This window comes from Cynoglossus semilaevis, chromosome 14 (genome assembly GCF_000523025.1).
Source record: "Cynoglossus semilaevis isolate Cse_v1.0 chromosome 14, Cse_v1.0, whole genome shotgun sequence".
Taxonomy (NCBI): Eukaryota; Metazoa; Chordata; class Actinopteri; order Pleuronectiformes; family Cynoglossidae; genus Cynoglossus; species Cynoglossus semilaevis.
Window position 1 is genome coordinate 10,814,565 of NC_024320.1, and position 21,143 is coordinate 10,835,707.

Below are 21,143 nucleotides of genomic sequence, written 5' to 3' on the forward strand. Positions count from 1 at the left end.
AATAAATCGTTTTCCCCAACATCCGTACATCTCATGAGATGTGAGGACTCGCCGGCGACTAATACAGCTGTCAACTGCGATTTGATGAGATGTAGATGTGAATCCTAAAATGGAGAGTGAAATGAATTGCTGTAAATAATACATATGCGACCCTCAGACTCCACAGCCCCCCCCCCCCATTTTATATATAATAGATATTCTCACATGTCTGGCTCTGAATCAGCTCTAATTTGTGTTGGTGGAACAAGTGAAAATGTGCACAGGCGTTGTAGGTAATAACAACTAACTGTCTGAACCCCTTCACCTCTCTACCTCCCACTACCCCCCCCCATCCTCACAAATTCATCCAACTTGAGTGTATTGATAGTGAGGGAAAAGGCACAGGCATCCATCCATCCATCCATCCATCCATCCATCCATCCTTCCATCCATGTGGCCACATGCTGATGGAGGCAGCAGTTTACAAGGCATTTCCTGGCTCCTTTTTAACTACATGTGATAAATGTTTATGGGCCCATATGTTTTAAAGCTGGAGCTCTTACTGCTATTTGTAGGGTAACAGCATTTGGCATCAGAGTGATTGGAAATCTGAGATAAAATATGGCACAAAAAAAAAAAGCAATTCTTTTTGCATTTTTGGCCCCTATCTCAGAGTAAATACACCTGCATTGCTGCTGCTGCTGCTGCTGCTTGGTGACGATGATGCCGTCCATGCTGCACAGGACTGACCAGGCAAAAACAGGGAAAAATCATTGCAAGGAAATTTGATCGTTGTATTGTTCATGCAACCGGAGCCCCCCTCCCTCCCTCCCCCCTCTCCCTCTCACTGCTTTGCTCCATGCGTAAAAAGATGAAGGAGGAATGTGGTGCTGGGGGGGGGGGGCAGAGAAAGCGGTGCATGACCATGGATCCATTCGTCCTGGTCAAGGAGACTAATTGGCGTCCTACTGTTCACCACCGACGCATGTTCTTATAACAAGTCCTCAACTCCCTGCCGGCTCGTCGTCAGTGGACATCCAACATGTGTGGGGCCTGACTGTGTCTGTACCCGACGTGCACTGTGTGCGAGTGCAAGTATCTGGCTTGTGTCTCATCTACAGCTTGTATATCAAAAATCAATAGCTAATGTAAATGGAAAAAAAGCAGCTGAGAGGCAGCTTTGGATGAAGGCAAAGGCTCTTAACTATGGACACTGGAAATGTCAGGTTTCTCCCAACTGTCCTCAGCCTATTTGACAGAAATCACAGTGAAAGTCAGGCTTTTTTTTTTTTTTCAACAAAACTCAGAAGCCTTAACACCTCATTTGAAAGCTTTTTTGCATATTTATCCATTTTTGATCCTTATCAAAAAAGGAAAATCCCACAGAAATCATAACCACTGTGGTTTTGGCTCTCGAAACACATGCAGTAAAACAAATTACCTAATTACCCGTCTTCACTGTTATACTTGACAGTGAAGACACTTTAAACTAACCTTCACGAATAAGAACGCTGCTTTCTACGAGACGTTTGGTGACGTTGTGTTTCTCTGCTGGACTTGAACCACCTGCTCAAAAAAAACAAAAAAACAAACTTCCTCCCCTCGCGTGTTTTCGGCAAAGTGGTCATTGTAGTGTCATGAAGATGCCAGCAGAGCCTCTCTGAATGCAGGAGTTATGTGCTGCAGCTCATCTTAAAAGCTCTGTCTCAGACTGAGGACGGGCAGTTTGAGCTATCCCCTCTGTGTTCTCGGCTCCATTTAGAGTTTGATGCTTTTATGGGGTTGTGATGGCGAGATAGGAGACCGTTGTAGTCGGCCCCTAAATGGCTCCCTGAGATGTGATGGCAAGAATGAAGACTGTGTCCCCTGATGGTGTCTGTGAGGCACAATTCAGGCGCTTATAGAGAAGGATGGGGAGCAGAAAAAGGAGAAAGTGTCTTTGCGGTCTGCAGACGGTACATTTGAGGCTGCATTTGTTCCACTATTGAACGTAATGGTGCCAAGCTGAACTTTGCTGTCTCATCCCTAAATCCCACTGCAGTTGGTTGTTCAGGGTAAGAACAGAGAGTGAGGCCGCGCTGGATTTAGAGCAAGCAGCGCTGATCTGAACCCAGTCGTTGTTACCTTCAATTAGTAAAAACCTTTGATTTTCCACCAGTAAAACTGACTCTTTTTATTTGCATCTGTTTGAGAAGTCCCCTGTCTGAAACTCCTGCGAAACGTTTTCACATTGTTACAGATGGTTCAAACAATCAGGCTGTGCTAATACCTGAGCCTAATGACTCAGTGATTAGCTCTGACCTCAGAATTAGCCACTCAGGTTTCAGATAAAAGACGCTGCTGAATCCATGCGGGGTCACGGTGTGGAGTACAATCCATCACCGTTAGCGTATTAACACACAGGTGAATGGATTTTGCCGTAGGTTGGTTTCGATCGATTCAACTTTTTGCGTAGAACTTGGAAGGCATTGGCGTCCTGCTGTACTGTGCCTCTAAAGATATACCATACGTCGTTTTCTTTCTGACATGGGCTAATACCAAAGCTGCGTAAAGTCGTACAACTGTGAGGTCGACCTGTGGGGGATGTGAATGACTATTATTTTCCATTAGCCTCATGTTGGGAAATGAAAGTGATATGTTTACCAGTTGTCAATCTGGGAACTAACACAGTAATACAGGCTGTTAGATGGATGGATGGATGGATGGATGGATGGATGGATGGATGGATGGATGGATGGATGGATGGATAGATAGATAGATAGATAGATAGATAGAACTTTATTAATTCCTTCGGGGAAATTATGTAATCATCCATATACCCTCAATATATGCTGCGCTGGTGTACATGACCCACAAAAAAAAAAAAAACATGCAAATAATGTGTCAAATTTTTCATACAAGCTGACAAAGAGAAATCCGTCTGAACACTGAAAAACAGTACAGACGGGTCACGGTGACTCTGGTCTGAAACTGGAATGAAAAACAACTGCAATGATTTGCAGAGTTTCGTTTCGTTCAGACTGATTTCTAGTTCTGCTGATAGTCCGTCGCACGCAGCACTTGACCCAGATGGGTAATAGGACACCGTGCAAATGGCCGCCTGTCATTGACCTTAGGACACAGTCCATACCTTCCCACATGTATATTATCCCTAAGAGGCTCAACACACACACACACACACTCACACACGTACATGTACTAAGTGCCTGATGCCTACCCAAGCGAAATGTCTGCTGCGCAGTACATCCAGACCTTGTGTGTGTGTGTGTGTGTGTGTGTGCGCGTGTGTACAGATTTTTCATGTCGTCTGTCTTTCTAAATAAAGAGGGAGCGGCAGGGCACACTCACACACACACCAGCTCACATGCACACTGTGGTTTTTGTTTGTTGTGACTCCATAACAGACGCATTTTTCCACACGCACGGTGGCGGTGGTGATAACAGCAGCAGCAGTTCCATCGGGGAAGTTGAGGTGCGAGGAGGTGGAGGAAGTTGCAAAGCAGGCACATTCTCCCAGCTGCAGGGTTTCATATTTCACAGTCCAGTGGTCCTAAACCCCCCAGGACTGATGAGCACACACAGATAGACAGTCGGTGGAAAGCAGGGTACAGTGGTGGTGGAGTCACGGAGGAGGCAGATGGATGGAACTGTTTTGTGTTTGAAAGCTGCGGCCGCGTCTCGCGAGGGGGGCTGAAGTATTTATCAGGGCCGCAGAGACACATGGACGTCCGACCTCTTTGACAGAGATCATTGGGAAGACAGGGGGAAGACAAACAGACAGGTTTAGGAGGAGAAAGAAGGAGGAGGAAGAAGAGCCAAAGGATGGGGAGGAGAATCTGCAGCCATGCTATAAATATCCATATGCATCCATACGTGTGTGTGTGTCAGTGTGTGTCACTGTGTGTGTCACTGTGTGTGTCAGTGTGTGTGTGTCTCTGTTCACACCAGTGTTTAAGTGTCTCACTGTGTTATGTAATCCTCGGTGGGCCACAGCTGCTTTCTCACACACAGCAGGCAAGCAGGGAGAGCACAGCCAACAGCACACACACACTCACACACACTCACACACACTCACACACACGCCATCATCACATTCTCTTTCTCCTCCTTTTATAGAATTAGCACAGTATGGATTTTTCACTTGGTGTGTAAGCAAATGTAAAATGTGTTTTTAGCTCAGGCTGTTAGAAAACTGGAAATGTATATGTCATCAATCAATCAATCCATCTATCAATCCATCAATCAATCAGCTGATCAGTCAATCTACCAACTAGCCCTTATTTGTAATAATTTGGTGTCTGTGAAATACAGGTGTGAGAGGATTATTTTAAAGATAAATGAATGCAGTTAAATGACAATTAACACATGTTTTCCAAAATAAACCAAACAGAAATCTCACAGGAGATACAGTAGCTCAAAGTTAGACCAACACCAATAAATTAGTCTAAAAAAGTAACAAAACAAATGACCAACACCAATAAATTAGTCTAAAAACGTAACAAAACAAATGATTGCCAGATGATTCCCCCTAATATAAATCAAATGAAACTGAACAAAACTTATATCGAACTTGGTCCAAAGATGACCATCAGCCAGAGCAGAACTAGAGTTTCCTCAAGGTAACAAGACGTTCACCAGAAAGTAAGCTAATAAACTCATTTAGAACAAATATAAAAGACAAAAACAAAACACATAGTTCTGCTGTTTGGCATCTATAAAGCACTGACTCTGAAATGGATAAACATTACACATAATCACAGTAAAATCAGTTCATAACTATTCTAATGTATTCAAATTGCTGGGCTAACATGTTGTCTTTCAATTATCAAGTCATTTGCAGTATGGTAAATATTGACATAGAGAAACACTAGAATGTTTGAAGACAGCATCTGTGTGTGTGCTCCACATTTACAGCTGAATATTTGTTGTTTTGTGACATGTAATGTGCACCACACAAATATATATATATATATATATACTGCATATATGAAAAACGACGTACTACCTCGGATGATGCCCTATGATACAGCAGCTGTTCAGCGACCGTGTCTCCCAGGCAGATTTCTTTCAGTGTTGCGAGGCTGCAGCAGCCTTCAATACACACCCCGTTTATTGGCTGTGACCTTTCTGCTATCCGCTGTTTGATGTAAGTTTATGCAAATTAAAATTAAATCAGTCCTGTAACATGCACGGCTCAGGATTCTGCAAACCAGAGGGTGGGGGGAAAGGAAAGAAAAACTGGGACTTAATCTTATTTGTTTTTTGCAGAGCAGAGTTCCGCGGTGAAGCCTCTCCATTCCACACGGGCGGCTTTATTAAAATGTCACATCAAATGCAAAATAAAGAGAGCAAAAGTGCAATATCAACTTTAGCTCATCTTGTATTTCTAGTTCATTGTTAGTTCTTGGTTAACTCTTTTACAGTGAATGTGAACGATTTCTTTGTTAGGTAAGGTTTTTTTTAAAATTTAAACACACTTAATTCCCCCTAATATGTTTATTCATTTATTAATTTTATTAAGTCTGTCTTTGTCCCTCACTTTTATTCTGAGTAAATGAAAGGGATTTCTGAGCGAAATGTTTACTTTTGGCAAATGTTTGTTCCATATCTCCTAACGTTGACTATTTAAACTAATTTTACAACTCCTTTTTTCAAATGTGCAGCTGTTGCTGTATCCAAAGTATTTCATTTAAGTTGTTTTTGTTTTATTGCAAGATTTAAACTTTAATCACTTTCTAGATTGTTTACATCTAATGTGTTGGCTTTTCTTACCCCTGGTAGAAGCTACTATTATTTACTACCTTTACACACTTTGTCTGCAGTGGCTTTTAACTTTATAACTTATTGGTATTGATTATTTACAGTATTTATTCTATTACGGCAGAATTGTCACTAAATGTGTTGAAACCAATGGATCTGTGTTGCCTTCATTGCTTCTTTTTGTGAATAACATCTATTCTTTCCTAAACCTGCAACCATTTTTTAAAATAAACTGCACAGCCTTTTAATTTCCCAACTTTTCCCAGTGATAACTTGGATTATGCAGCACAGTGAAGCAAAAAAAAAAAAAAAATCTCCTGGTGGGATACAGTGTAATAGTTTATTGTAGTTTCCTGTGGCTGTATGTACATACCTGCACGTGCACAGGTTTGTGTGTCTGTGTATGTTGTGTAATGAGATGTGCAGGCGACCCCCTGACCCAGTAACATCCATTCTTCCATAAGGAAGCTTTGTGAACTCTGCCACCCCGTCTCATCACTCAGGCAGCTGAGAGGCGATTGCCAGGGATAGGTGACTGCCACTGCTTTATGGGCATTGATGAAAAGGTGGGAAGCGCTGATGAAAGAGCTGGAGACGGGGGAAGCATTCATTTGTCTGACGCTCCGGTGACTGGCCCTGTCAGGATGAGAGGAGGAGGAGGAAGAGGAAGGAGGAGGTGGTGGTGATGGTATGGGAGAAAAAGGCAGTGTGATAGAAGCTTGGGAAGAAAAGAAACAGGCACGTCTTTATGTACGTCTTCTGTCTGGAAATGCTCTGCCAACCCTCGGTTTGATTAACAGGGAGAAGAGGAGCCAGTCATTTTTTTCCACCTCACACCAGCACGCATGGCTTGGCAATGACTTTCACATCATTTGAGACGAAATCGGGAAGCGGTTACAGCACCTTACAGCGATCCGACATGCTTCGTTTCTGCCATCCGGCTTTGCAACCATGGGGGGAAAAGGGGAAAATACATGGAAGAGAAGTCTCAGGGACTCATTTTATGCTTGAATGTCTTTCTCTCCGTTTTGTTCTCTCTGTCTTTCTGAAAATTCATAAAAATCACAGCTATCTTGTTTGGGTTTCGCCCATTTTTACCTCCGTTTGGAGTCAGTCCCTTTGATAAAAGTCAAACTCTAAAATGTTTTAAATTGAAACATTTCATCGTTCAAGATTTTTAACCTACACATTTTAAATATTTTCCGCCAGAAAGAGAAAAGGTAGCTGCGAGCTCTACGTCTTACAGGAGTCGGTCAAATATTAGAGAAAATCATTGAAGGCACTGATAAGCCTTCCTTTATTAAAAGAAAGCTGCATGTTTAGCTTTTTCTTTCTTTTTTTTTTTTTTTTTGGATGATTCAAATCTAAAAATCCACCTCATATGTGCATCAGTGTGATCACGACCACGGGCTTTTAACAGACAGGCCTTTCAGCGTCCCCCCTCAGGTGTTTCCCCAGAGGACCGTCTCTCTCTCTCTCTCTCTCTGTCTAACTCCTTCCTTGAGCTATCGGCTGTCACATTAACCATTGCTCACTTTTTTTTTACTACCTCCAAGTATCTTCCTCTCTCCTTTCTGCCTGGCAGCTCTAGGTCTAGCTAGGCTGCATGATTTCATACTGGAATGTATCTACCATCTTCTTTTCTACCTGTTGCTAGGCAGCCTTGGTAAGCAGCTATACCAACTATGGCCTGTTTGTTTGTCTTAGCTGCCATCAGAGATAAAAATCCTGAGGGAGGCTGAGCCACCCTCAAAGCAGAGATCCACCATGTGGACTGCATCAGAGACGGTGTGAGGAAGAGGGTGGGGGGGGTGACCACAAGGGCAATTTGCCTAGAGTAAACACCTGTGCTTGTTGATGGAACCAGTAATCAGTCACACCCCTAACCTCTCCCTGGTGACAGATACAAGTGTGCAGTGCACTCCAAAACCAGTTTGGATCTTAGCAGGGTATACCAGTATTTGGATAGTGATCACAGATTTCATTAGAATTCGTTATATAGGTCTAGTTAAGTTTAAATTTAAATTTATTTAATGTGGTGAATTGATTCAGGATCATTGATGACTTAAGTTGGAACTCAAAGCCCAATAAAGTGACAAAATCACACTAAGTGACTTGGGAAACAGTTTGTGAACCATGTTATCAGTATGTGGGTTTATATTATTTAGATGTAAGACCAAAATCTGTCGAGGGTTCATCTCACAGTCCCAGTCATTTCTTGTTCCGACACTGTTGAGCCGTCTATAAGACCGGTTTGCTTAGATTGAACTGGATATGCTATTAGATTATGTTTCAGGGCCCGAAAGTGCAATTTGTCATCATGAAATATGTGATTTTGTCACCCACCCTTTGAGAAAAAGCCCCCAAGTGTCAGTGTAGACAGACAGAGCTGCCGAGAAGACGTTGCACCCACTCTTAACTCTCCACACCGTCCGGGAAGTGCCCTTCTGTGATTTAATGAGACCTGTGGGAAGAACCATTCATCAGCGTGACAGTGAACCTCTGCTTCTCTATTGTTCTGTTCTGGTATGTTCGGAGAGCGGTGTGTGTTTTAGCCTTAATGATGGGCTGGTAACCCTGAGATTAGATGAATCTCCTGGCACTAATTAGGAATTGCACTGCTAAAATACATCTTTGCTTTGCTTCCCAGATGGAGTTTACCCGCTTCTTTGTGAAATGGTGTCTATGTACAGTAGGTTCTCAGTCATCCAAGTCATGTCATCCAGAGCAGTTAGGCAGAGAGCAGCTGGACCGTCCTGGTTCCTAGAAGAGATTTCCTCTCTCACCCAGGAGGCTTCTTCATTTCTAAATGACTGTTGGTATTTAGATTGTCCAAACAGGAATGTTATTAGGTCGAAACAGTAAAATATTTTTATTGTTACGGCCTTTCATCGACATGGCACCAACATCCTGGGTGCCCTGAAGAGGTATTTTCTGATAACGGGTTCCAAAGTTGGAAATTCTGACAACACGTGTGTAGACCCGATTTCTTTCTGGCCCAGTGGAAAAAAAACAAAACAAAAACGTTCCCATGTGGACATGGCCTTAGTCTCAGATTGACTGAATACCCCTCGAGAATCATTACAGCAAAACACAACCCTCAACACCTTCACACCTTCGTGTCTTTGCCCTGTTGATCACAAAATCCTGCCATTAGATCAGGGCGTGGCGCCCTCTTCTGTTTTACTACAATAATTCTCTTTTTGTTCATTCAGCCAGAGGTGAAACCGGGGCAGTCCAGTTGCCCTCTACCTAACACAGTGGCTCTTAACCTTGTTGGAGGTAGGCTACTGAACCCCGCCAGTTTCGGTGTGTGTCCTGTCCGCTGAACCCCTGGGGTTCGATCGAACCCAGGTAAAAAAGTGTGTAAATGGTTGTTCGTGTGGGGTCATCTAACAGTTTAGACCACTCCCCCTCCCCATCCTGACAAGGGTTAAGCATAGCATTAAGCATCTATAGTGGGGTCATCTAACAGTTTAGACCACTGCCCCTCACCATCCTGACAAGGGTTAAGCAGTGAAATATAGATGGATGGATCCATTTTAATTGATTCTGTCAAGTCATTTCTGTAAAGAAATTGGAAATGAACTTGTAACAGGAACAATCTCGGTATCGTGTGAATCTCACCGTTCATCTGATTTCCTATTAACTCCCTCACGCCAACAAACAATATCCTTTTATTCCGTAGAAAATAAACAGTTTGTGATTTAAAAATCATTGTGTGCCGCCTCGGTACATATTTCTCTTTTCTTAACTGAACCGATGTTGTCATATAAACGCTTCACTTCCTAAACCAATTCCCTCATGTGTGTTTCGAGGGAGAAGTATTTCATAACTTATGCTAACAAGAGCGAAGGCAACCCCATTCCACCTCCCCCTCCTGCAAATTACTCGGCTCTGCAAACGTTTGTCTGGCGAGACGGCGGCACATCCTCCTGCTTACCGAGTTTACTGTTATGTGTTATTCTGTCTATTGCCCCAGATATTATTTCACTGTAAAATGATGCCAATTAGTAAAGCCAGTCGCCGGTGGCTGTGGTCTGGCTTCTTCTCCGCTCCTGCGGGGAAAGTTATTTGGGTCGGCAGCTATTTTCAGCCTGTGATGTTGCCAGGAATACTTAAGGGAGCAGCCACTGTTTTATAAGAGAAGAGCGCATCAATAATTTTTCATTGGTTTATGTTTGTGTTTGTGCCTGAGCAGGAAACTTCAAGGCAGAGACAAGGCTTTATTGGATTTGTGTGTGTGCCTGTCCTTCTGTAAGAGATTGCACAAGAAAAGCTCCATTTATTTTCCCTGCAATATTCCTCAGACAAGGTGGTGTGTGCTCACTGTACCTGTCATGACACCTCCTTCATTTAAAACACATTAACTCACCAGCCTTTGACCTTTCGACCCCAAGTCTTAATGCAGCTTTTATTCAGAGCTTTTACCCTCTGCCCTCCAATCATCCGCATTTCTAACCTCAGGTGCCCTACTTGTGTGTCAGCAGCGAACTCATGCACACACACATGGCGAAAGGCCAACGTCAATGAGTTCCTCGCACCTTTGCCAGTACAAGTAGGTAACAGCCTTCTCCCCTTCTCGGCTGAGCATCTGCACATTGTCAGGATGAAATTGGGGTGAATAGTTCTTCACACTCTGCTCGTGCCTCCCCGATGAAAACCAGCCATTTTGCACTGTGGGGTGAATGGGTTCAACCTGCCGCGATGCTTCTGCCCATCTGCATAAAACCTTAATCTCAAATAAGGGTGTATTTTCTCTTTCCACGCTGTCTCTAGAAAGTGAGTTTGCAGCAGCAACGGTGACACAGTCTTCCAATGTTTTAAGCAGCTTGATCTTATTTTCCACACTCCCGTTTGTTTTCAAAGCTTCCACAGACCAATAGACAGAACCTATAGTGATCCTCCCCGGTGTTTGAAGTCTAGGATATGCTCGTAGTCAAAACATGGTTGTACACACTCTTGTGTAACTGCACAGATTCAGCACAAACACACATTCAATTCGCCGTTGAATGTCTGCGATCCTGAGCTAATCCACCTTGGCCTTCCGTGACTGTTCCACTGACCTGGTTTTGCTGCTAATACCTGTTTTTTTGTCGTCGGCTTGGCTTGTGACTCTCTCTCTCATCTGAACCCAAGAACATTTTACATCACAAACCAAACACAAAGGACACAGCCAATCACAGACAACACAGGTGCCCAGATATTCCACGTGTAAAAAAACACCATTCTGCTGTTATCAGTATGACTACCACTCTGCAGTTGCACTTCACGGTATGTGGCTGCGATGGGGGTACTGCACATGGCCTATCTGACTGCCACTATATAAAGAGGAAGCAGACTTGCTCCGCTTCACTGTCCCCTTTCTGATTTCTCTTATTTGGACCTCCTCCTCTCTCTCTTTTTCTCATCCAGTGCTCCCAGTCCTTTGTTTCTCCCTGCCTTTTCCAGCCAAAGCCCCATTCTCTTGCCCCGTCATTGTGTGCGGTAATGAAGATTAGCCGGCCTGCAGCACACAATGGGGTTCGGGCATCAGGAGAGCAGACTCCCAAAAAATCCTGCTGCAAGCCGCTATAACTAGTGTTGTAAAACCACTGTCGAGGTCCTCCCTCTCTGTCAGCCCAGCCGCACACATGCACACACCTTCTGGCTCCAAAGGAGTCATACAAATGTGTCCAAAATGCACTTTGCACTCTCTGCTGCTTTGAAAGCGAACGGCTGGAATGCTTCCTGATTAGATTAGGGTGCTTTTGACAGCTGAGAGGGCACGCTCAGCGACTTATAGGCCGATAAACAGCAGCTCATCCAAATCCAGTTAAACAGTGGCAGTCACTAGGATTATACCCCTACCCCCCCCCCATTCCCCTTCAATCTCTTTGTAAACCTGCTTTTACCATCCAGCATGCCAATTGTCATCTTCTCTTCTCATCCTTCCTCTTCTAGCCCTTACTTAATACCAGAACAAAGACATTTTACACACTGTCACAGGCTGTTTAGATAGAGCTGCAGACATCTTGTCATAACACTTTCTCTGTGTCCCAGGACTAAGACTTCTTGCATAATGCCTGTTACTATCAGGGTTACAGATGTAAGTTGGAGTAAAATATTAATAATATTAGTGCATTATGAAGCTTTATTTAATTATGTCATTATTAGCCAATGTAATGTGCATTAAATCAGGCATTTATTAACCTTGATATCACAAATTTGGTTGATGTAACAGTACAGAGGGATGGAGAAGGCTGAGGGTGCAGCTGATGCTCCGCTGCAGCCAGATCCTTATAAGGGGTGAAACCATAAACTAGAGTAAAAGAGGATATTGTAAATCATTAGCGTTCACAGAGGTCTTAATACCTGATGTGGTCTGTTCATGTTCTAAAGCAAAACTGAGCCAATGAGAAGCAAATTCAACCAATCACAGGGCTGTTCACAGAGACACAGAGATCCAAAAAGATCTGTTCTTAATGATCCAGTGATGAGACTCATTTTGCAGCCACCATGATCTCTGTTTCGTGTTTTTGAAAATGAGAATTGTGTTTGTTTTGTCAAGTCTAGAAAACTGGGCAACCTCTCTCCAAATTTTATTTGAAAACAAATTAATGTTTTTTTTTATTTGGAAAGTTTTAATGGTCCATTATTCCAGGCTGAGAATCAGCTCTTGTTCACCAGTAACCTGCAACCTTTTTTATCATTTCATCATAAGCCCTACAAGCTTTTGAACCTTTTCGAAGGTCAGTAATGAAGTGTATAATAGTTTAAATACTGCAGTGATAGAACAGAATTATATCAAAAAGTAAACCTGTTGTTGTACCTGTTATACAACAGGAGAAACACAAGATGCACATTTCCATGATTCAAGACATTTGAACATTGCTCCAGTTAGCAGAAGTGCTGCTAAAATGATTTCCAACTGTCTTAGGTAGGTGTTTTAATGGCAACCAGATGAAAATTAAGTGTGAAAGTGTGCGTCTAAAATTGGCTCCAACTTGATTTTATAAAAACGCTGTTTGACAGTCACGGTCTCAGTGACTGCAGACACTGCAGGATGCACTGCTGTCTACGTGTGTACTGGTTGTTCAGGTGTATGAGTCATGAAAGTGTTTTGTTTGAAGAGCACAGATGCAGTGAGCTTAGTCCATTCACAAATATTAAATGGAGCCAATGTGAAGGGTCTGAAGAGCTGCATGTGGCTCAGGAGCCACAGGTTGGAAAGTGTTGCTTCAGGAACAACACCTGTGTTTCCAATGATGACAATTAACCTGTGTACTTTAATTTCATGTATGAAAAACTTGTTGGCACGCATGCTAGTAACAACTGGTACAACTGGTACCGATAGTCTGTGGGTTGTTTGTGCAGAACAGACTGCCATAGTGATGTTGTGCATGGGGTATTGATACCACTGTATAGATTTTATGCTATAGATATAGTATTGAGTATCGATTACACTCATAAAGTATCAATACTAATTAATAAGTGAAAAAACTGCATGTGTCACTTCCACATCTTTAAGGGTAACATACTTCATACAGGCTTTTACAAAACAACACCCCCAAGTAATATAACATTTAACTGGTCCATTCTTGTCATGTGACCACATCTCCATGTAATCAAGTCCACTAGACATCTTTGTCCCTTAAAGGTAGCAATTAAACTATTTAGGTTACATTGTGTAAAAATGTGTTGTAATTTGTTATGAGTTTTGAAAAACATATATTAAAGTTGTTAAATAGTACCAAAAAAGTAATCTGTATCGTATCGAATCAAAAAAATCTGGTATCGCCCATCACCTTGGATTGGAGAGGTAGAGGGAAAACCCTGTTGTGTGAGTGAAATAAATGTGGACTTTCTGTTGTGTCTGCTCAGAGAAAGCAATGGGAAATGTCTTTCTGCTCCATTAGGCAGAGGGTCAGCAGGTATTTGTGCTCAAAGTGCTCCATCATTGTAGCTTCTCTGCTGGATGAAAGGTGCTCTGATGCTTCTCCATGCACACACACTGCTTTCACCATCCAGGGCTACAAACATACGCTGTCTTGTAAAAGAATAATGGCTCAAAATCAAATTCTTCTATTAAAACAAAAAAAAACATAAAACACCTGCAGCTTCAAATCCATTGTGACTGCAGCAATCCAAACAAAACATTGAGTGCGTGTTCAGGAGATGTCAGGTTTGCAACCATATGTGTATTATTTCCTCAGACTCTGTCAGCAAATTGTGATTTAACAACGAACGACGTCTGTTATCAGCTTGAAGCCCGCACTGTGTGCAACTGCCTGAAGGTGCTGCGTTGCCAGGCTTTGACGGAAGAGCTGACGGCAGCTCTGATTATTACTGAGAGTCTAATGTCGTCTGATAAGACGGCGTGTGTAATTAAGCTGTTTCCGAGGCACGTTATCTGAAGCTAGGTGAGACTTGGCTGCCTGGAGAGATGGAGCTGTTAGTCATTGAGAAGGAACACTTCTGTCTGCGTTACCCTCCTGTCTTTACCACTGTTTCTTACCTATATTTTTTAAAATACATTTTTTAACTGATCTATTGGTAGTAGTAATTGTAGCTTTGTTGGTCTGTTTTAAATTCATCAGTCATCATGCTGTCATCATGCTGTCATCATGTCATCATATTTCGGGAACATATTCCCAAAGTATAAAATATACCTCATAGATACCGATCCATCAGATTGGTATCTATGAGATCATTCTTAGGGCAGGTCAGACTTGGACTTTATTCTTTCCCATCAGTCAAAGAAAATCATGCAGCTTCTAAGCCAGACATCACCACATAAATATGACAACAAAACATTTGTACCTGTAACGTGTCAAAGCATGCCAGTGCATTACAGCCGTGAACTTGATGATAGCTAGCTCACAGATTTGTTTTTAAAGTTGTATGACTTCTTTTGATTTTTAAATTATTGCTTGAGAAGTGGGCTTTTGGATAAAAGGTGTAGGACTGAAGTGAAGTGGGCCATACTGACTGTACTCACTCTGGTTTAAGTTCAAATATGTGCAGATTAAAGTGAAAGTGTAAATACTCATGATATGTTGATGACTTCTCCAGGTCAGTCATGTCTCTCTGGTACTGGGTGAAGCCCCCTCTGTGACCCTAAATGAGAAGCAGAAAGGATAAAGGCTGTGTGGAAACTTTAGTTTTCAATCTGCCCTGTCTTCAGTTTACCTTTTGCACCTCTGCAAACCCATCTCTCCTACTGTCTAATCTAATTGGTTACACAACCCACCCGTTCCTTTGACCCATGCTTTTTTGACTCCTCCAGGGGCAGGTCAATTAGCTATATATTTACCCTCTGCATTTTTCTCTTTGTGTCTCCTCTCCTTCAATATTTTTGCCCTGTTTCATCACCCTACAACAGTGCCTTGGCACCAAGAGCCCCAAGATCCCTCCTGGCCAAACACTGCACCCCTCACTGCTGCTCTTTCCATTTTCAGGAGTATAGTAGACCGTTCAGATTGGTTTCAAAAGAAAATGAGGCATTAAGCCCTACGAACCCGACCTCCTTCTTCTCCCCCTCTTGGCCCCTGCAGGCAGGTTACCAACTCAGCTGAGATCCAAGGATGACGCCAGGCTGCTCTCCCAGGAGTTTAAAATCCAAACGTTCGAACTCTCACTGAGAGCACGGCAGAGAGCAAAGACCCTGAAGGGGAGCTTAGGAAGTCAGCATTGGGAGAGGTGGGGTGCTTTTTGAAGGATTTTGTACGGTTGTGTACGGGGGTGTGAGAGTGGGAGCTTGGGACGTATGGCTCAATGAAGCTATAGATTACTGTCGCTGTCAGCTGCGATGGCCACCACTGATGAGCTCCTGCACGGTATCATTTCCTATCGATTAAGCACTGCGACACAAACACATATGAAACCCCACACACACACACAAAAGCACACACAAGCTGTTGGCAAGATGGCCACGGCCGTGGGGGCCACTGGTCATTTAGCTGCCACCTAAAAGTGATGGCTTGGCCCGACTCACCAGATCAATGAGAGACATAGGCACTATTACAAACACACACACACACACACACACACATTTGCACTCCTGCTCTCCTCATTAAGTGCCTCCCCAAACTTTTCTTTCAATAAAATAGTAAAGTGTGCAGCAGAATTGCAAACAGCAACAATGGAGGGGGCTGTAAATGAAACAGCACGTCATTAAAATGAAACCAACTGAGTGGTTACCTGCTCCACTGCGAGTCTGGCAAGCTTTCCAATTGACCTGAGAAGTGATGTGTTTTGTTGTGAAGACTTATGAGGTTAAACTGGCCAATTTCTCTGGGGGGACTTTATTTAGAGCCCGTGTTGCTGTGGTATCAAACTAACACTTCACAGGAATCAAACCAAGACCATTTTATTTCCCCTCAACCACTGCTATTTAAATAACAAGCCATAAACAGACTCGTCAGTTAAATGTGAAATTCCGCACCAAGAGGGGAAAAAAAGGCTGCACAGACGTCGGTGTTAATTCATCCGTGACATGAATGCTACTCACTCCTAAAATGGGCAATCAAACCTCTGCTATGATGTATGAAAATGGCCAAACCAAGTAATCAAAATGTCATGTTTGTGCAGGAAAGGAATTCTTTTCCAATTTGAGGAAGACAGACAATCAAAGGTACATCACACATTGTTTTTCTTTTGACAGACAACGTATTACTCACCAGACGGTGGGAAAACGCCACTTTTAAAGATAAATGTATTTGGGTTTTTTTTTATTATTTTGAAAAAAACAAACAAACTAATGTCTCCTTATTGAGTTATAAGTGCCAATCCAAGATTCTTGTTTTAGTGCAAAGTCCCATTGAATGCAAATATAAACAGTTTTTTTAAGATTAGAAGAAAAAATGATAAATATACATTAAAATCTAGCAAAAACAAAAGGCAGCATCCAGGTAACAAACACACATGAAAAGTCAGTGTTTTGTGTTGCTAATTTTTCTCACCTTTCCTGTGTCTGTGGCCAACACACATCTTGACCAATCACGTGCAGCTTTAACAGAAAGACGAAAAAAAAAAAAAAACAATCCCGTAATTCACTGCAAAGAACTGACTCTCAGAACAGGATTTGTTTTGCGAGGCTATCAAATTAGCTTTGCAGCTAAAGAAGAGCGTGAGCAGGTGGGAGGGAGACTGTCTTCAGGTGCAGGAGGTTTATTTAGAACACAGAACTAAAATACTGAACATCAACTCAGGACAATGATCCCACAAAGACTGAGTGAAGGGTAGAGGTATGTGTACAGGGCACCAGGTGACACCAGTGAGACTGATGACAGAGACACAGGTGAGTGTGATGACACTGATTAACACAGAGAACCAGGCAGAGGTTGACCTCACAGAAAGTCAAAAACTGAACACAGCTTGTGGCATGTAGACAACGGCAGTGTAACGAAACCATCACAAAATAACGACGGTAGATGTAACAGTAATAACTGGTTTTACTGAAACAAAAATACAAACACAAACAAGCCAGTTGTTGTTTTTGTAAAACAGACAAAGCATGTGTCTGGATGTAGGTGTGTCCTCTGGTCAGGTTGCTTCTGATGGCAAAATAAATACTGCTTTTAGATGCAGGATGATTGGGTAATTGAAGACTATTAAGTACTAAGAACTGTCTGTAGTCTTTCCTGCTAAGATGTCTAAGACTTTAAAACAAACAGGAATTCAACACCAAGGGCAGACTATCTCAGCCAAATTAAGAGGATGTAAGGTGAAAAACCAAAGCAGCTCAGTTGTTTACACGATGGAAAAAAAACCCTGGATAACAGAGACTTGTTTATATTGTACAATTACATTTAAAATTACACGAAAGACTTTTTTAGAATTTGTGTAAATTTTAGTTAAAATCATACATGATTCTAGAGCCTTAAATCACAGCAGCCTATCTCAGCACTGCATCACTCCCTCCAGCTACACCCCCCCCCACCCCCCACAGTCTTGCCCTTGTCGACTGTGCTCACATCAGCTCTGCATATTATTCAAAGATCCTTGTCTCTATTACCTCATCTGTATAAACTAAACAGGATCATCCTAAAATTAATGAGCCGTATCCGCCCCATTACATTTATCTGTTTAGCGGTGTTTTGGGCCTTCCTTCAGGGTATTATTCACGCCCCTCTGTTCATATTTATAATCTAGGCTTTTTATTAGACACAAAGTGGGACACTAACAGCCAGGCGGCAGCGTGTGTTTTGAGGGCGATGGCAAGAAGTGAAATGCGGACCAAATGTAAAAGGGGGATCCACTGCTTGGCCTAGAGAAGAGAGGATGGAAGGGTGGAGACGGAAGAGGGCAAGAGAAGGGGAGGACAGAAAGGGTTAATCTTCATTGTAATAAATGGTATCAGTGAATGAATCAGGCCTGGTTGACAGCTCTGAGCCTGCCTGTCCAGCACCAGATATTTGTCACTGGGTTGCACCTGCTGTGTTTTAAGCCTCACTAACCTGCATACATGATTCTGTGTGTGTCGGTGCATGTACTCTTTTTTTTTTTTATGTGCACATTTTACTTTATAAACATAGGCACTAAAATATTTATATGCGTTTGGTCTGAAGGTGACAGAGAGGTTATCGAGTAAGGAGAACAAAGATTTAGAGTGAAGGAAACCAGAGAGACGGAGGCCCAACTGTTCCTGGACAAGACTCTTTAACCTGAAGCTGCTTATTTTGCTTATAGTGTTGCTGTCAGAGAAGAAGAACTATTGTGTCAAGAAAGGGAACCAGCATAAATAATAATAAGGGTTACCGTGTTATTTACATCTGTGGAACATCTGCTGTGGCGACACTGTAAGAATGTGAATGTCTATCTCCCGGAGAAGAATGTAAGAGGTACTGTAGCCTATAACGGAAGATTTAACGCATCAATACTGCAGGCAAGCCTCTGTTTTACCTTTGACCTTATTTGGCCTAGTTTAACACTCCAGCCCATTAAATGAAACATTAAAGGTCAAAAATACATATCATGCACCACAACCCTGATTTGATGGGTTCTTTGTTATTCATAAGTGACATTTGGGCAGATCGCCGTAAAGAAAATGCTCAGGTGTGAATATTAAAATTGATGGTGGCTGAATTCCATTTAGGTACTTCAATTTCAGGGTGCTGGTGTCGGGCATGCTGCCCGACTGTCACTCTGTCATGGCTGACAGGGAGACCAGAATGGTTCATTAGAGAGCAACTGTGGTAGTCACGGAAAAGTAGATCCAGCAGAAGAGGTTAGTGTTCAAACATGGAGTATCACTAACACATGTTTGAACACCACTCCACCCTTTGGTTATGGTATTGTATTAACATTGTATCTACCATTTGTCTTCTTACAAACAGTTTAGTTTCAGTGTCACTTCTTCATTCTAAATGCAATTGTTCAATTTGTTCTGGCTCATCTCTAAGGTGTGTTTTCTAGAGACTTCCGTCTTCTTCTATATGACCTTTACCTTAATCTCTTCAACATGGTGTCCATCCACCATTTATTTAGTTTTCTTCATGAATATTTCTAAAAAGAATCATCGGGGATGTGTTCAAAAAGCCTTTTTGTATCACTCTGCCAAAGTCTTTCTAGGTGCCCCTCTTACCAACTGACATTTTAAATTTCCACCCCAGATGCAGTGTCAGCGTATCATCACAAAATGATTTCATAGTTTTGAAAGTGTGCCGTTTTATCCCTTGACTTTACTCGCCCACACCTAATGTATCGTTATCATGAGCGATGTACAACAGATAAAAAGTGCTTCATTATGTTGAAATTTAAAACCAATAATGCTTACAGTTGTCATCAAGTATTTTAAACTAGAAGACTTTATACATCCTTACCATTTAGTAACTATGGCTTACACAATGGATCAGTAAAAACACAATGATCCATGGGATCACTGACCTCCTCTATGGTTCAGATCACACGTAAAGGCCTGACAGTTTGAGTCTGTGTCCTTTAAAGAGAAACTTCTAATGCAGTGTATTTGGGCTGAATCTACTGTATATGGAGGACAGTCCTGTGTCTCCCCAACAACTAGTTTCCTAAGGCCTGGCCGAGGATGTGGTCTACTCGATTAGTTGCTGGGTATTCTTGTTTGCAAAAATAAAATTAAAAAAAAAAGAATCCCAGAGGTCTTTGAGTAAACAGGCCATGGCTCTGTGTGGAGCCAACCCATCTTGGTGCTCCAAAGAAGCTGAACAGAGTACCATTAGCACATTGTTATCTTGGCCATTGTGCACTGCTGTAGGCTCTCAGCAGCAGACATATACGCACAGATAACATTAACATATTCACTGAAGTCCACCACACAAGAGAAACATCTTTGTGATATTATGCATGTACGTAGGTGTCCACACAAAAGTGCATACGCACACACAAAAGATGCATAATTACACACAAAGCAGCACAATAATGCTAATCACTCATACATGGGCACTTGCCGAAATTTGTCCGAGGCACACACGCAAACATTCATAATCACATGCAGCAGGGCACATGCAGTACTCACACACACACACACACACACACACACCGCAACCACATCAGTGAAACCGCTGATCAACTGCACGACCTTCTCTCTAACAATGTTAATGTCACCACCTGGGGGAGGAAGGGCCATGATGGAGTGAAGGGAGAAAAGAAGGGTGGAGGGAAGGAGGGTATGATAATGTTGTCATACCTTCCATCTGCACCCCTCTTCCATCACTCATACTTTGTCCTACATCCTGTGTTCCGTATGCGTCTCCATGAACGACAAGATCTAAGCACGTTAACCTAAGATCTACTGTACACTGGCCATATATTGTGTACAAGTGTGTATTTGCACATGTGTGTTCCACATGGCCTGGGGTTTGCCTGCTGACAGGATCCTGTCACACCAAATGTCACACTTCCAAAAAAGGATTGGCCTCCTGTGGAGAAAATGAAGTCAAGACCTCCCCTCCCTCCGTCTTCTTCCCACCATCCTCCTTCACCTTGTTCCTGCTTCACTCTCTTTCATCCTCCACATTCATGTCTCCCACCCCCCAGTCCTACCCTTACTTATCAGTTTCTATCCGCTTTTCCGCTCGCCTGAACTATCTCCACTTCACACACACACACACACACAACCTCCACCTTGGTTTGCAGTCCTCAGCGTTTTGCTGAATAAAGTCCCCTTTAACAGGCTGGTTTTAGTGGATAATTAGTCCTCACCTTGGGAGAGGTGGAAACACAAAGAGGAAAAACTGGGGGAAAAAAACAAACAAAAAAAAGTGATTGTGGCAGGGGTTCATGGGGGGCGGGGGGGGTAACTGCAAGGGTGGAAATGAATAAGAAGATGGGTGGAGGAAATGCAAGAGGGGGTAGAAATACTGTGGAAGGAGCAGCTTTGTGTTTTTTGTCTTGTGGAGTAGTCGGAGCTTCTCCTTTCATCACATCTTACCATTCTCAATATT

The 21,143-nt window shown here is 42.6% G+C and overlaps 1 protein-coding gene across 2 annotated transcripts in view; it reads left to right on the forward strand.

The window, feature by feature from the left end:
* Positions 1 to 21,143, forward strand: part of LOC103389558 (Krueppel-like factor 7) — a 39,193-nt gene that overhangs the window by 1,235 nt on the left and 16,815 nt on the right. The window lies entirely within an intron of this gene.